This window comes from Mus caroli, unplaced genomic scaffold (assembly GCF_978045245.1).
Source record: "Mus caroli unplaced genomic scaffold, Mus_caroli_1 scaffold_6, whole genome shotgun sequence".
NCBI classification, from domain to species: domain Eukaryota; kingdom Metazoa; phylum Chordata; class Mammalia; order Rodentia; family Muridae; genus Mus; species Mus caroli.
Window position 1 is genome coordinate 82189840 of NW_028227261.1, and position 14274 is coordinate 82204113.

At 39.7% G+C, this 14274-nt stretch overlaps 1 non-coding gene across 1 annotated transcript; it reads left to right on the top strand.

Annotated features, from left to right (window-relative positions):
* The first annotated feature begins 10071 nt into the window (after window positions 1–10071).
* LOC115031020 (small nucleolar RNA SNORA17) lies at window positions 10072–10201 on the top strand. The gene has a single exon (XR_003836609.1). It is a non-coding gene; the product is annotated as a small nucleolar RNA SNORA17 (small nucleolar RNA).
* Window positions 10202–14274: the final 4073 nt, after the last annotated feature.

Here is a 14274-nt window from a genome sequence, read left to right on the forward strand (position 1 = left end):
TCATCATTTGACTTAAAATGTGACTAAAAATGTCATGATAAAACTTGTCCTCACAATTTTGTTCATTTCTTATTTCAGTTACAGTTAATAATTGATCTTTCCCAGAAGAGCATTCATTTTATTGATAGTTTCAAAACGAAGACTCCATCATGACATACATGTTCCTAGTGTTTACTAAAATCTTCCGTGTTTACAAAAATCCTTTGCTTTTATGTGCAGGTAACACTGAGTTTTCTAGAATTTCTAGAAGTGACTCAATTGCCCATGAAAGCACCAAGCAAGGTCTTCACTAGCATCGCTAGGTGGCAGTAGAACATAAAAATTATGTTCCTTGGACCTCTGGGTTTTCCTTCTCTCTCACTGTTGCCAGCAGAGGCTAGATTGGCATGGGGAAAATAATCATTAAAAAGAAATTCAATAAAAAGGAGTAGGTTATTATAATGGTACACTGGAACTGTTTTTGTTAGAAGTATATCAATTTCCCATTAGAAATGTTGATTGGGCAGAGTTTGCTGTTAGACCAAAAAAATTCATTCGAGGTTAAAAGTGATGCTGGCACCCAGCCTTATAGCATATTTTTTTCCCTATTAAGTTTGATTTTAGATTTTGTGTATCTTTGAGGAAGGATGCAAAGACAGATGGATTTTTTTTCTTCAGGTGATTCAAAATTGTTCTTGCCATACTGAAGTGTTCACAGTGACCCAATGACATGCTACAATCCCATTGACCATACCTAACCTTATTAGGCCTTCAAATTTAAATTCTGATAAATGACTCGTGGAAGCAGAAGAAAAATAATGAAAAACTACTGCTTAGTAAAAAAAAAAAAATCCAGTTATTTTCAACACCAACGTCCTTCTCAACTTTATCTGAGGCCAGTGTCCTCCCTACATCTTTTTATTTTTAAAATTAAAAATAGATTCTTTTCTCCTACAATATATCCTGATTATAAATTCCCATACCCCTCTTTGTGAAATTTGTCCCACCTCTCTTCCCCTCTGGATCCACACATTCTCTCTCTGCTTCTTATTAGAAAAGAACTGATTTCTAAGAGATTATAACCAAACATGACAAATTAAATAGGATGAGATGAAGCAAAAATGTTTATATTGAAGTTGGATATAGCAACCAAACAGGAAGAAGAGTCCCAGGAACAGGCAATGAACTCAGAGATTCATTCTTCTCCCAGTCGAGTCCCATAATAACTGAGCTAATAGTTATAATATATGCAGAGGACATGATGTAGATCTATGTAGGTCTTGTGCTTGCTGTTTCAGTCTCTGAGAGCTAATATGCTCCTTGCTTAGTTGATTCTCCTCTGTCTTCAACATATCTAACTCTTTCTGCCTCATCTTCTGTGGGATTCCCTGAGCTTTGAGGGGAGATTTGATGAAGACCTCAAACTCTGGATAATGTCTGGCTGTTCTCAGCAATGGGACCCCCACTGTCAGATTGGGAATAGTAATTCTTCGTCTTTGCCAGTATTGTTTGGAAATTTACATGGGACCTCATTTGCCTACAATCCAGTCCCTCCACTGGAAACCTTGCCTGGCTATAAGATATGGTCAGACAATCACAAAGGAACTCACACAATATGTATTCACTGATAAGTGGATATTAGCCCAAAACTTAGGATACCCAAGATATAAGATACAATTTGCTAAACGCATGAAACTCAAGAAGAATGAAGACCAAAATGTGGACACTGTGCCCCTTCTTAGAATTGGGAACAAAACACCCATGGAAGGAGTTACAGAGACAAAGTTTGGAGCTGTGATGAAAGGATGGACCATCTAGAGACTGCCATATCCAGGGATCCATCCCATAATCAGCTTCTAAACGCTGACACTATTGCATACACTAGCAAGATTTTGCTGAAAGCACCCTGATAGAGCTGTCTCTTGTGAGACGATGCCGGGGCCTAGCAAACACAGGAGTGGATGCTCACAGTCAGCTATTGGACGTATCACAGGGATCCCAATGGAGAAGCTAGAGAAAGTACCCAAGGAGCTAAAGGGATCTGCAACCCTATAGTTGGAACAACATGATGAACTAACCAGTACCCCGGAGCTCTTGTCTCTAGCTGCATATGTATCGAAAGATGGCCTAGTCGTCCATCACTGGAAAGAGAGGCCCATTGGACTTGCAAACTTTATATGCCCCAATATAGGGGAATGCCAGGGCCAAAAGAATGGGAATGGGTGGATAGGGAAGTGGGGGGCATTATGGGAGACTTTTGGGATAGCATTGGAAATGCAATTGAGGAAAATATGTAATAAAAATATTAAAAATTAAAAAAAAATAAGATATGGTCAGTTGGGACTCAATAATGCTCAATTTCTTGGAGTCTTCATTAGGATCACCTTCATAGATTCTAGGAAGTTTCCCCTGCAATATATTTCCACCCCTCACCCAAAACATGGAAAGAAATAATCAAATTGAAGGCTGAAATCAATAAAATAGAAACAAAAATATACCAATAATCAATGAAGCATAGCTGTTTCTTTAAGAAAACAAACCACAAAGACAAATCCTTATCTAACTCAACTAAAAGGCAAAGAGAGAATATTCAAATTTTTAAAAATCAGGAAAAAAATGGGGAACATAACAACTGACACCAAAGAATTCCAGGGATGCATAAGAACATATTTGAAAACACTATATTCTACCAAGTTGGAAAACCTAGATGAAATGGATAATATTCTATCAATAGATAACACTTACCAATGTTTAATAAAGATCAGACAAAACAGTTTAAATACTTATAACCCTCAGTGAAATAAAAGTAATCATTAAAAGTCACAACCAAAAAGCCCAAACCCAACCCAACCTAACCCAACCCAACCCAACCCAGCCCAACCCAACCCAACCCAACCCAACCCAACCCAACCCAACCCAACCAAACCAAACCAATCCAAACCAAACCAAACCAAACAACCAAACCAAACCAAACCAAACCAAACCAAAGATGCCTCAGGGCTAGATGGGTTTTGTGCAGAATTCTACCTGACTTTCAAAGAAGTTTATGCTAATACTCCTCATATTATTCCATGAAGTAGAAACAGAATAAACATTGCCTAATGTATTTTAGTTATATTATAGTTGTACTGATTCCCTACATCTTCCATGAGCACATTTGTTTCCACTGTCAGTGAGAAGTCATTCTCTGAGGACATGGATATCCAGGTATCAAGGCAGACTGTCTGAGTCTGGTGTAAAACAACTGATTCACCTCACCAGGATGTATTTCTCATGTAATACCTGTGACTTGGTCCTCAATGACAGTACTTTATGATATTATTGAAAACCTACTAGATAAAACTGTGACTATAGTGTGTTCTCTGGCTTTCTGTCATGTGTTCTGTCTGAAAGAGAGACACTGATTTATTAATTTTGCTTCCTGCTCCATCTCCTACAACTCCCCTCACCCAACAACCATAACTATAACTGCATTGCTCAGAGCTAATTATTTACATGGTCCCACTTCTCTGTAAAGAAGTAGGAGAATTGCAGTCAGACACCACAACCTCTCCTTAAGTCACCTTAGCTCTGCATTATAAGATTCTGTCGTTGGAGGTGGTTATGATTCTCTCTCCTTTTTGAATGTTCTCACTGGCAACATCAAATTTATGTTAACTTCTCAGAAACTGAATTTATCAGGTACTTTCATAAATTCCAATCTTTCATCAAAACGGAGCATTGCATATTTTTTCTATGTATCCTTTCTCTTTTATTTTTATTTTTTCTATGTATCCTTTTTCTTTTGGGTAAAACCCATTGCTCCTCATCTCTGCTTTGGGTGAGTTGTGGGTGGTTTTGTGTGAGTTACAGACAGCTTTATTGTTTCTTCACCTCCTCTGGTACAGAATGACCTTCCTGATAACAAGTTTATTTTTATCCATCTTTGTATTTTTCAATGACATCTAAAACAGTATGTGAGGCAGGATAAAATATAGAAAACTATGGGACCATGAGGCTTTGGCTTGATTTTCATTCAGACAGTCATAGATTCAGGAAACATCAAAGATGACTGATAGGAAGAGTTGCCTACGGGGACTATATGCCACTTCCTAAAGCCATTTGTACCCACTTGAGGCCAGAATGACATGAAATATTGAGTTCTACCACTCTACTGAGATTCCTAAAGCCATCTGTACTGACCTAGTCCAAGAATGACTTGCAACCATCCATTTTGACACTTCTCTACCTTTATATCAATTTTGACAACCTCTTCAGAACACTTTACCCTTATAAAATACACTATTTGAGCACTGTTGAAAAGGACAAGGGGCTCTTAGCTACTATTAGAGAAGGAACTCGAGACCTAAGAAACTTCTCTATATGCCTATTGTAAAGATAACTAAGGGCAACTCTCCCTTGAGAAGCACACAGTCACACTTGGATGTGTCCTATTCTCTCCTGAAGCATCTCTTTGTATTAAGCCCTGTGCTTAAGATATGTGTTAAAAATGTCTTTTCATAAACTTCAATGCTGCTTCATCTCAACTGATAATGACATTCTTTTATGTGGTAACAAGGTCCTGGTTTTGCCTGAGAGTAGCTCCCTAAAAAGAGAGAGAACTATCTAGGCTGGTGGTAGTGACACCATGGAGCTGAGTCTCTGAACCTGCTGAAACTGGCAGCATATATAAGGTATAATAAATAGATAAAAGTATTAATCTATGTAAACAATGATAGAAATACTACTGAGGATATACCTGGTTCTATCCTCATTCCAAACTAATAATGATATAAAAATAAAAACTTTTTAAAACATATATAAGATAATCAGACATCTTGTAACTTTCAATTCTTGTAGTGAATCTGTGAAGCAGGTAAATGAAAGATGTGTTGAATAGCAATCAAATAACTTAGTTTTTGTTTGTTTTGCTTTTGACATCCCACTCACTGACCCCTCCAGGTCACCCGCTCCCATAATCTTTCTCCTCTGAGCTGGAGTGGATCTCCTTAGATATCCCCCCTACACACACACACACACACACACACACACACACACACACACTTCAAGTCTCTGGGAAGCTAGGCTCTTTTTCTCCCACTCAGGCCAGATAAGGCAGCCCAGATAGAAGAAAATATCCCACATGCAGGCTATTGGAATAGCTCCTGCTCCAGTTGTTTGGGACCCTCATGAAGACCAACCAGCACATATGCTACACATATGCCTGGAGGCCTATGTCCAGGTCCTGTATGTTCTTTGGTTGGTGGTTCAGACTCTGAGAGCCACAAGGATCCAGGTTAATTAACTCTGTTGGTCTTCCTGTGGAGTTCCCATCCCCTTCGGGATCTGCAGTCCTTCCTCCTATTCTTCCATAAGAGTCTCCAAGCTTTATCCACTGTTTGGTCGTGGGTGTCTGCATCTTTCTGAGTCAGCTGCTGAGTCGAGCCTCTCAGAGGACATGTTCCTATCTGCAAGAATAACAGAGCATCATTAATAGTGTTAGTGATTGGTGCTTGCATATGGCATAAATCACAAGATGGGCCAGTTATTGGTTGGCAATTCCCCCAGTCTCTGATCCATCCCCCATGCCTGCATTTCTTGTGGACAGGATAAATTTGGGGTTGAAGGTTTATGGTTGGTTTGGTGTCTCTATCACTATACTGGGGTTCCTACCTAGCTACAGAAGATGGCCTCTTCAGGTTCAATATCCCCAGTGTAGAGGGTAACAGCTAAGGTCATTCCCATTGATTCTTGGTCACGTACCTTATCACAGGTCTCTGTCTCACTCTAGAGATGCTCCCACCTATCCTTCCTCATCAGTTGTAGATCTCCATTCATTTTCATAGCAATCTAACCATCTCTCCTGCCCTGCCCCACATCTGATCTTGAATCACCCCTATTTCCCTCCTGTTGAAGGATTTTCTCTGTCCAATCACATTAGGGCAGTAGGAGGCTTGTGATTGGACAGGGGAAGGGAGAGAGAGAGAGAGAGAGAGAGATAGAGAGAGAGAGAGAGAGACTTGGAGGTCTCAGGAGGAGAGAGAACCAGAATGAAGGCTGATGTGGTGTTATCAACAGGTTAGAATAATTGGGTTGAAGTTTTATCATTATCATTTGTCTCTGAAATTATTGTATTGGCATTTTGTAAATTGTGTTATTATTGATACATAAATCTGATTGGCTAATTAAGCATTAAGAGTTTTGATTCTACCCAGTAATTAGGTAATGGCTAACCAGAGGTGCATGGGGTGTTGTGTGAAAGTGAGAGGAACTGGGGGCGGGGGGCATCCGAGAGATGTCCTGGTGGGAGCCATGTGTCTCCCAGGGCTGGTGAGTTGGCGGGCGAAAGAGCAAGTGAGATCAGCTGGCCTGGTGGCTAGAGAGTTGTAGGCAGTGGCAGGAGCATGGGAGCATGACCTGGACCTGAGAGTCCATTTTTAATATTCCCTGCAACACCCTCCCCCTTTGTCTGCCCCTTATGACTATTTTATCCCCCCAACTAAGTGAGATTCCTTGCTTAACTGTTTTGGGTCTGTGGAGTATAGAATGGTACCTATATTTTATGGCTAATATCTACTTATGAATAAGTACAAACTCAAAGTCATTTTGGGTCTGTGCTACCTCACTCAGGTTAATATTCTCAAGTTCCATCCATTTGCCCAAAAAATCCACATTGTTTTTGTTTCTAATAGATGAATAGTATTCTATTGTGTAGATGTACCACTTTTTCTTCAGTTGAGGAAAATCTAGCTTTTTTTGGTCCAGTTTCTGCCTATTATGAATAAAGCTGCTATGAACATAGTTGAATGAGTGTCTTTGTGGGATGATGGAGCATCTTTTGGGTATATGACCAGTAGTGGTATATCTTGGTCTTTTTTAATTATTATTATTTGACATTTTATTTATTTACATTTCAAATATTATCCCCTTTCTCCGTTTCCCCTCTGGAAACGCCTGTCCCATCCTCCCTCCCCTTACTTCTATGAGGGTGCTCCCCCACCCACTCATCCATTCCCTCCTCTGTGCACTGGCATTTCCCTACACTGGGTCATCCAGCCTTCACAGGACTGTAGCTGCCTGTGGCTACACTAACTGGGTTCCTGAGTGGGAGGCTGGAGTTGTAAAGGAGAGGACAGCAAGAGAAGTAGAGACCAAGACAAATTTTCTGATCATGGCCCAATGTTAACTAGCAGTCTGTGCTTATAAAGGGGGAAAGCCCATCTTGATCCACTCTTGATGCCTGTTGCCAGCCTGTAATCAATCTGTCTGACAACACTGGTTTGGCAAGAAGCTGTCAATCACTGGGTTTCTTGCTGTCTCCAGAATCTCTCAGTAATCTCTCAACCTCTCAGCAGGTAGCAGTGTCTCAGAGAAGAACAGCTCCAGTGACAAAAAATAGAACCATCTAGGTGGGAAGGCTCCACCCCAGGTGATCTCATTCCCAGTGAAGGCAAGGTCTGAGCCAGCTTACTCAGGTCTGGGGGAGGCTACACAGGACCAAAAGCCTCTCCTCCCATTGATGTCCAACAAGGCTATCTTCTGTTACATTTGTGGTTGGATCCATGAGTACTCCATGTGTACTCTGGTTGATGGTTTAGTTCCTGGGAGTTCTGGGGGAGGGGGGGTTCTATTTGGTTGATATTCTTCCTATGGGGTTCTTCCTATGGGGTTCTTCCTATGGGGTTGCAAACCCCTTCAGTTCCTTCAGCCCTTTTTCTAACTCCTCCATTGGGGACCCAGTGCTCAGTTCAATGGTTGGCTGTGAGTATTCACCTCTGTATTTGTCAGGTTCTGGCAGAGCCTCACAGGAGACAGCTATATCAGGCTCCTGTCAGCAAGCACTTCTTGGCATCCCCTGTAATGTCTGGGTTTGTTGTCCGTATATGTGATGGATCTCCAAGTAGGGCTGTCTCTGGAAGAGGGAAGACCAAAGTGTGGATGCTTCAGTCCTTAGAAGGGGGAACAAAATACTCAAGGTAGGAAATACAGAGACAAAATGTGGAACAGCAACTAAAGGAAATTGGTCTTGAGGTAGAACTATTCCCAGTTTTCTAAGAAACTAACAAATTGATTTCCAAAGTGGTTATAAAATTTTACACTCCCTCAAGCTGTAAAGAAGTATTCCTCTTGCTCCACATCTTCACTGGCATGTGCTATCTCTTGAGTTTTTATTTATTTTAGTCATTCTGATGGGTTCTCTTAGTCCAAGTTTTACTTATGTAAACAGACATCATGACCAAGGCAACTATTTTAAAAGACAACTCTTATAAAGGCTTACAGGTTTAGAGGTCAGTCCATTATTATCATCACAGAAAGCACAGCAGTGTCCAGGTAGACATGGCACTGGAGGAGTTGAGAGTTCTCTCTTCCTCCAAAGAAAGCCAGGAGCAGACTGCCTCCAACATGCTCAAGAGGAGGGTCTCAAAAGCCCACTCCTAAAAGAATACATTTCTTCCATCAAGGGCACATCTACTACAACAAGGTCAGACCTCCTAATAATGCCACTCTCTGGGCCAACCACATTTAAACCATCTCATGGGTATAAAATAGAACCTTACAGTTATTTTGATTTGCATCTCAGTTCGAGATTCCTCTGTTGAGAATTCTGTTTATTTCTGTTCCCCATTTTTAAAATTAGGTTATTTGGGTTTTTAGTGTCTAACTTCTTGAGTTCTTTGAAAAGTTTGAGTATTAACCTTCAGTCAAACGTAGGGTTGGTGAAGATCCTTTCCCAATCTGTAGGCTGTTGATTTGTCCTATTGAAAGCATCCTTTGCCTTACAGAAGCTTGGCAGTTTCATAAGGTCTCATTTATTAATTGTTGATTTTAGAGCCTGAGCTCTCCTCAGGAAATATTATCCTGCACCAATTCAGTGAACCAATATCTTACAATGCCCTAAATTGTGATTTTCAGACTTTGATTAGAAAACATAATTAAAAATTAAAACATGGAGCTGAAATTCTCTGAGTTTAAGAGCAGTGGCTGCTCTTCTAGAAGACTCAGGGTTAATTCCAAATGCTCACATGGCAGCTCATGACTGTCCTTAATCCTAGTTTTTAGAGATCTGATGCCCTTCTCTGGTCTCAGTTTGCACTGCACACAGTGACACACAGATATGCATTTAGTCAAAAATATCCCTACACATAAAAGTAAAATATGAAAAAAGAAACATTTTCTCAGTAAAGTACTATCAACTTGGAATAAAGATATCTATAGATGGTAGGAGATTTGCATTCTATTCCTACAAATTGCACAAGTTTGAATAAGACTCATCATATGTATGATCCCCAAATCTGAGATCTATAAGTAGACCCTAATCATTGCTTTTTTTTTTTTTTTTTTTACTTTTACCTTATTTTGTGTATTTCATCTTGTTGAAATACAGTTAACTTATTCAGTGCAGAGGGTACCAGATAGTTCTGTCCAGTGACTTTCCCAGTAAGGTTTTGGGGATGATCCATCAAGTACATTTTGCATTGCTAGAATCTACATGATTACTGAGAGATTCTATTATCGGATTTTACATTTTAAAAGTCTTAAAGTATTTAATTTTAATTATCAAAATTAATATATATATATATATATTAATTAATACTGTTATCTAAATGTAGTACTTTATGAGCATTTACCCAAACATTTTATTCATCCACTATACATCAATCCCTCAAGAGTTTCTCTAGAAATTCTCTCTACCCTTAAATCCCAGTGAAGTTGGAAGTATCAATGATTGAAATACCTTACAACAAGAATTCGTTCAAGGAACATTTAGGAGTTCAAATCCAGAAATATACAACCAAATATATTTCTGGAAATTACAGACAAAACCAATTCTTTCTTGATGGACTTGCACTCAAAACAGTTAGAGTTGTATTGGTGCAGGAAACCTAATACAATGGGAGCTTCCTAAAATATACACATATATTAAGGCAATCTAAATAAAATCATTAAATAACAGTGGTAACAGAACCCCAACTGGACATCTTTCATCACCAAATGAAACTTTGAATTTCAGGAATGGATTACACCTAATCAAGTTTTGTCCAAGGCTATTGGTTACACTCTACAAACTGATAGACTCTTTTGTTAAAGATAACACCTGCCTATAGAGGCATTTCTGTCCATAGAGACTCAGCAATTGTGGCTGCTGTGTTACATCTGTGTCAGTAAGTGGTCAAGATGGAGAGGGATGTTGATGCTCAGCATTCTGACCTGTGAATATCTGAATGACTAGTAGCTTAACACTCCATGGTGGTGGTGGTGGGGAGGAGGAACCTGAGAAGACCTCCAATCTGTACCATGGGATGAAAAGGGAGCTAGCCTGAGATGATCAGTTAGCCTGAGACTGAGAAACCTCATAGAGGACCATTTGGATGGTCTAGGTGAGGAACAAACTCAAGAGAATCACCAGACTAGCCTAGCTATGGGACCCAGACAGGGAACTAGCCTGAGAAGAATATCAGTATGCCATTGAAATCTGGGGTGGGGAGACTATGCCACAAATGACCCCAGCAATACTATAAAGCACCAAAAGTTGGGGTGCACTGTGTGAAATTGTCTTTGTCCTTCCTTGCCTACCTAAGGCATTTTTCTGATTGGCTTTAATACAAATATGATAGCCAATTAGCTGAGTAGGAAGTGGAAAGTGGGACTTCCTGGGAAGGAGAAAATAACCCTGGGAAGAAGAAATAGGAATAGCTTTTCAACCAGAGGCATGCAAGGAGGTAGATGTGATCACAGGAGAGCTAGCACTGATGTCATCAAGGTGGGAGAGCTTTCTCTCCACTTCAACTACTGAGCAGTAGGGAGAATTTTTCCTGTACCTTTCCTGTCCAGCATAGTAGAAGTGTCCCTGCATATGAGGGTTGCAGGTAAGATGGCTTGAAGATGTAAGCATGGGAGAGGTAGTTCTGCTTCTTCTCTGATGGATTGTGGCTTGGACATGTGAGAGATATCCCTCCTTCCCTCCCTTGTACTTCACCACCTATGGCAGCTAGAAGAGCTGGCTTTGGGTTTGTGAGGGTGGAAGAACTGGACCTGTTGCATACTGGCTGCAACACTTGGAATAGTGGGCCCAGCATGTTGCCTGGTCAGCAAAGCAGAGCTGGTCCTGATTCCTGGGGTTGTCCATGAGCTGGCCATGAGGGTGTGAGAGGGGGGAGGGTCTGTGGGCTGACTAGGTCAGATACATATTAGGAGCAGATCCAGGGCTTTGAATTGGCCTACCCCAACATCTATCCCATTGATAATCTGCTGGAGTGTATGAAGTCCTATAGATCCAAAACTACAGGATCTCATTGACACAAAACAACGGGGTATCTGAGAGCAGTCCCAGTAAGGTTCCAGTATTGATAGAGAAGCAGAAGCCAAAGTACTTGTACCAGAACAATGAATCATTGGAATGAACATTTGCAAGTGAAGAAGTGTGGACAAAAGGGTATACTGTGGGAATACTGTGACACACTACCATTTCCACAACTTCATTGTGATTAAGGTTGCAAGGATGGAGGGCTAGTATGTGAGAAGGAAAAGGTGAATGGAATTGGGATATATGGTCTAAAATTTACAAAGAATCAATTGAAAGACACACACACACAAAGACTCATTGAACATGAAAAGTTGAGATGGTGCCTACTTAGAGCCTTCATTCCTAATGACTAGTGTTCATAGTACTGTAAGAAACTCTGAAATAGTGGCGCAAATCTTGCTGGGGAGTAACAAACCACTATCTGTATGAATTTAAGGCCAACTCCATGTGATGTCTCAACACTGCTTGGATGGCCAAGAATCTGAGACTAGAAAAAATAGAGACCTAGGAACAAACCAAATACTATTGTTATGCTAAAAGAATGTAGCAATAAAATGATGCCTAATACCATACTGCTATACTCATGAATCAGTGCCTTCCCTGGCCATCATCAGAGAAGCTTCCTTTTTTAGTAGATGGAAACAAATATAGAGACCTGCAGCTGGGTAATGTGAAGAGAATGAAAGATCTTAGAATACCCACTCTGTAATTGGATGTCTATATTAAATTCATTCCCTAAAGACTCAGGGAACTCTAAGGAAAAGGAGGAGGAAATACAGCAAGGACAAGGGGGTATGGAGTATACCAAAGAAACAAGGACAAAAGAAACAGCAGAATGCAATATAAAATGATGGACACTGTGGCAGCCTGCACAGGACCTGCACAGGATTGAGACAGATGGGGTCCTAGTACTCACCATGGAGGAAAATGGTACATAACCACCCATCCCTTATTCAGAAGAAATATCCAAATGATAGCATTTACAAATGAAAAATAATTTTCTCCAATCATATTTCACTGGATATATAAACCACTCTTAAGGGTGGGCCCCTTGCTCAACCATAAATGCCTAACACAAATTGGTCTTAATAATAATTTTTGCAGGTTCTTTGTCTCATACAGCTTTGCCAAGGCTTTATTTTTATTTTTATTTACTTTTTGTCTTACAAACCCTTTGTATATATCTTATGTGACATGTCTAATTTTATGTTAACTTTACACAAACTAAAGTCATCTGGATAAGAGAGTCTCCATTGGGAAACTACCTGTATAAGATCAGGCTGCAGGAAAGACTGTGGGCCCTTTTTATAATTAGTGATTGATAGGAGTGATCCCAGAACATCATGGGTGCTTCCAAATCCTGGGTTTGTGGTCATCATGTGTTCTATAAAAACACAAGCAATTAAAATAAACCCAGTAAGCAGCACTACCTGATAGCCTCTGTATCAGCTCCTGTCTCAGATGCCTTTCCTGTTTGAGTTCTTATCTTGACTTCCATCAATGGTGAAAAAAGATGTGGAAGCATAAACCAAATCAATCCCTTTCTCCCAGTCTTGCTTTTGACCATGGTCTTTCAGTGTGGCTACAATAGTATGGTTTGTGGTTGTATGTTTTTACAGGATTTCTGTGTTGTGAACATGTGTTTCTCTATGTCTATGTGTTTCCTGTGCTGTTTCTTTGACTGTTTTTCTTCTGTTTTGTCCTATTGCAGTTTGTATGTTTTTCTGACACATTGTTATTATTCTTTAGATGCTTATTTGTTCTCTAATGAGAGAAAGATACATAGGAGAGGGGGTAGGAATCTTCTGAGCTTTCCTTGTAAAACTCTCAATCATATATTGCAAGGTAAATTTATTAATATGTGTACGTGTTCACTTGTGTGTGTTTGCTTTTGTGTGGTGTGTGTGTGTCTACTTCATATATATCATTAATTAATTTAACATTAACAACTGTATGATAAAAGCGTTGAAGGGACCCTGGAATCTATGTTCAATATGGGAGAAAAGACAGAAATGAAAATTTGTAAGTCAGAATTTAAGCTGAGGGTCAGCTAGAAACACAGAATTATCTCAGAGGTACTAAATGAAAGAACACTACAGAATCTCTGTACATAAATGGTAACAGATTGAGAATAAGAAGGGCTAAAAGAATAAAATGAAATCTACAAAGATGCCTTGAACTTCTGGATGGTAACTTAGGCTCTGCTCTCATTTACATATTAATTCTGGAGACTATAGCAAGTGAGGAAATAATCACCAAGTTGTAAAGAAACCAGTAGGAAACTGGAGTCTGAATTGGCCAGGCAGGCCATCACAAGACAGAGACATAAAAGAAAAAATGAATGGTGGTATGGTTTGAAAATTTCTTTTAGTGCCCCTCCTCTTAATTACTGACATGTCTGTATGTGTTTCCATATTTGTTGTCCTGACAGAAGCAATAATCAAAAATTGCCACTTGAGATTGGGAAGTAATTATGCATGTCACAGGTGAATTCCTCTTAGAACAAAAGATTTCACTTTGACCTGAAGCAAAAGCTATTTAAAATTTATTAAGGAAGCAGACCAACTACCCTATTAGCCATTTTTGTGATCAAAAGGAAATTGCCCTGTAAAAGGTTCTATTATACATGTCCATTAAATGGCTTCCGGATGGTTTTAAACTACCTTAAAGGTAGAGAGCATAACAACAGTACATTTGTAGGAATCACACCCAGTCAATAAGATTTTTGGAATGACATAAGATCTCTGTTTTTCCCATTAATGAGGAAGCCATTATTTTTCTTCAACCACCACATACCTGTGCTTTAGTGCATCCTGAAATCAATGTTCTCATGCCTGCATTTGTCATGCTTTGGTGACTCTGGAACATTTATCCATGTCATAGCACGACCTTCTGGTCTACTGTTCACACAGCTCTTATGCCTCAATGAATTTGCTTGATAGGATGCAGACAAATTGCTGCTTAGTATACTTTATGTTTTTAAATGAATATTTATTACACACAAAGGAGCA